General features: G+C 37.0%; 1 non-coding gene across 1 annotated transcript; it reads left to right on the forward strand.

Moving 5' to 3' along the window:
* Nucleotides 1–3,100: 3,100 nt before the first annotated feature.
* Nucleotides 3,101–3,264, forward strand: LOC142869622 (U1 spliceosomal RNA). The gene has a single exon (XR_012918217.1). It is a non-coding gene; the product is annotated as a U1 spliceosomal RNA (small nuclear RNA).

A 3,264-nucleotide genomic window follows, 5' to 3' on the forward strand; every position in this document is an offset into this window, starting at 1 on the left:
TGGAGAACTGCCTGATCCATGATGGAGGACCAGCTTCTAATAGGAGTATGATAGCAGAAAGTATGGACTAAGGATCCATATATAGCAGAAAGTATGGACTAAGGATCAGAACTCTTTCTGACATTGTTGGAACCCACAAAGGACCCCTAGAAATCCTGAAAATTCTATGGGAGACAGAGACCCGGTGGGAGGCTCAACAACTCCAAAGGTTTTTCTCTCCCCAAGCCTACTTACCTTGCTGAATGAGGGCATGTCAGTTAGGGCATGCCAGGGCTTCCTTGACATTCGGCAAGCAAGTATCTCATGAGTTAGGTTGCCCAAAAATACAGTATCCTCACCACTGTGCCTAGCAGAAATTCTTCTGATTTCTGAAGGATGGATATTACCTCATTGCACATTCAAATCCTGATGCAGATTTTCTCTTATTTATGCATTCTATATTAGAGATCAGCATATTGACAAAAAAGTAAGGCCCTGAGAATCGCTGGTTAGTGGCTCAGCAGGGTCTGCAATCATTTTTTATTTTTTTTAATTAAGAAAATATTGTAGAAGAATGCTATCATCTTTTCTGATATGTACATTAGTGTTCTTTTTTTTATGTCGACATGCCTCCTAAACAGTATGAAATTATGAACACAAGAATGTTTGACATTTTGATTTCAATGTTACTATGAAGATATAACATGAAAGAACTAGGAAGTACTTCCATTTTTCATTACTTTTTAAGTTTAAGTTTTATTTTACAATATCAAATCTTGCCTTGAGAAGGAGAGAAAGAAGTCAAGGTAGATCCTAGAGAAAATATTAAATAAATATGGCATGATTTACAAAATCAGTTCAAAGGCTAAATTTTGAATTGGTTCTGCATTTAGTGTATATTTCATACATTTGCACTTCAAAAATATTAATATTGGCCGGGCGAGGTGGCTCACGCCTGTAATCCTAGCACTCTGGGAGGCCGAGGCGAGTGGATTGCTCAAGGTCAGGAGTTCAAAACCAGCCTGAGCGAGACCCCATCTCTACCATAAAAATAGAAAGAAATTAATTGGCCAACTAATACATATAATATAAAAATCAGCCGGGCATGGTGGCTCGTGCCTGTAGTCCCAGCTACTCGGGAGGCTGAGGCAGGAGGATCGCTTGAGCCCAGGAGTTTGAGGTTGCTGTGAGCTAGGCTGACGCCACGGCACTCACTCTAGCCTGGACAACAAAGCGAGACTCTGTCTCAAAAAAAAAAAAAATTAATATTATTATCACCAAATTTAAGCCTCATATATATTTTTAAATGTAACTCTATTATGTTTGAATCTCTACCCCCCAAAATTAAACCTTATTAATATTTTTCCACATAACTAATGAAGTAATCATTTGCCATGACAGGACATGTAGCCTATGCTCATGAAATAAGCTTTCCAAAGTGCTGATAAATTTAATTTAGTGCTCTGTTGATCTTTCACTATGTTGCATTTAGGATATACAAACCCTCTACCACTGTGTAAGCAAGAAAATGACTCCCACAGCCACTGTAAATTGAGAAGAGGGCTTTTTTTAAATCTTAACTAGTTAAAATAGATTGGCCTTTGTAGTTATACCGTTGACCTTTCCTCTGAGTATACTTTATCGGCAGTGGGATATTTCTGTCAAGTGGTCTGGTAAATTACGCTGGTCATCAAACTGACAATCTATAGAGCAGATATCACTTATGGATTATACTTCAACTAATTTTATTTTCACACAATGTACTATATGATGATCCATATAAATTAAAGACTTACTTTGAGGGGTTAGTAAAAGTACCTTTAGTTTCCAATTCTGGCTTTATATTACTGTTTGGCTATCTTCCCTCATACAATCTATCAACTTAAATATTGAGAATTGAATAATGTATGAGTCTTATAGCTTTGAAAGAGAAAGCAATCAATAATGACATGGTAAAAAAGAGTATAATATTCTCTTAATACCAAACTCTAAACCTTTCAGTTCAACCATACTGAGTCAAATGACACTATTGCTTACTTTTGCACTATTTACAGAACTCAGATATGTTCATATTTATAATTCACAGCAAATTAACTATATGGAAGTTATTGAGTTTGATGAACTTTCTCTTAGGGAAAGGAAAGAGGAGAAAGGGTAAGGTATACACTATTGTTCTTTGTTTCCTCAAGAAGTTATTAAGTGTTTGTTATATAACAGTCAGTGTTCTAGGCATTCAGGATTCAGGAGAAAAAATATCCCCTCTCAATGAGCTCACTCTCTGGTAGGAAAGACAGACATATAACTCTAAGGTCAGGACACCTAATGCATTATTACAAATTCTTCCATTCTGAGAGCTTTGAGAGGTTTGTTTTCCACCCTTTTGAGCTGGTCAAAGAACCCAAAAATTCAGCTGTCAAATCAATTCCTACACAAAATTTAGAAAATAAAAAAACTAACCAAATTTAATGAGAAGAGTGCTGCTTTTGAAAGGACAGTAAATGCAGCATGGTTAATACTATGCTAGCTGCAGGCTTACCATACTGCAAATGCAAGCCCTTTAACCTTTCCTGTAATACTTCAAAAAGGAAAAGGAAATGTGTGTGTGTCTGTGTGTACAAAATGGAATATTATGCAGCCTTTCAAAAGAAGGGCATTTTGTCACATGCTATAATATGGATGAACCTCAACATTATACTAAGTTGAAATAAGTCAGTAACAAGAAAATACTGTATGATTCCATTTACATCAGGTACCTAGAGTAGTCAAAATCGTAGAGACAGAAAGTAGAATGGTGGTTGCCAGGAGTTTGGAAGGTGGGTGGAGACTGGCAGCTATTATGTAATGAGTATAGAGTTTCAGTTTTGCAAAATGAAAAGAGCTCTGGAGAGACGGTGGTGATGGTGGCCCAACAATATGAATTTATTTATTTATTTTTCAATAGATTTAGGAGGTACAAGTGTTTTTTTCTTACATGGATGAATTGCATAGTGGTGAAGTCTGAGCTTTTAGTGTATCTGTCACCTGATACAGATGTACGTTATACTCAATAGATAATTTTTCAGCCCTCATTCCCCTCCCAGCCTCCCCCTTCTGAGTCTCTGAATTTAAAAAATGTGTAATTATACTTATCTGGCAGGGTAAATATCATGATCATGAAGGTGGTTTACCCAGGGTGAGGCTTATCCATTGCACTCGGGATGTGCTGACCCCTCCGATTTGCCCAAATGTGGGAAACTCAACTGCATAATTTGCAGTAGGAAGAGACTGTGTTCATGCTCTCCCCTG

Source organism: Microcebus murinus, chromosome 2, assembly GCF_040939455.1.
Source record: "Microcebus murinus isolate Inina chromosome 2, M.murinus_Inina_mat1.0, whole genome shotgun sequence".
Lineage (NCBI taxonomy): Eukaryota > Metazoa > Chordata > Mammalia > Primates > Cheirogaleidae > Microcebus > Microcebus murinus.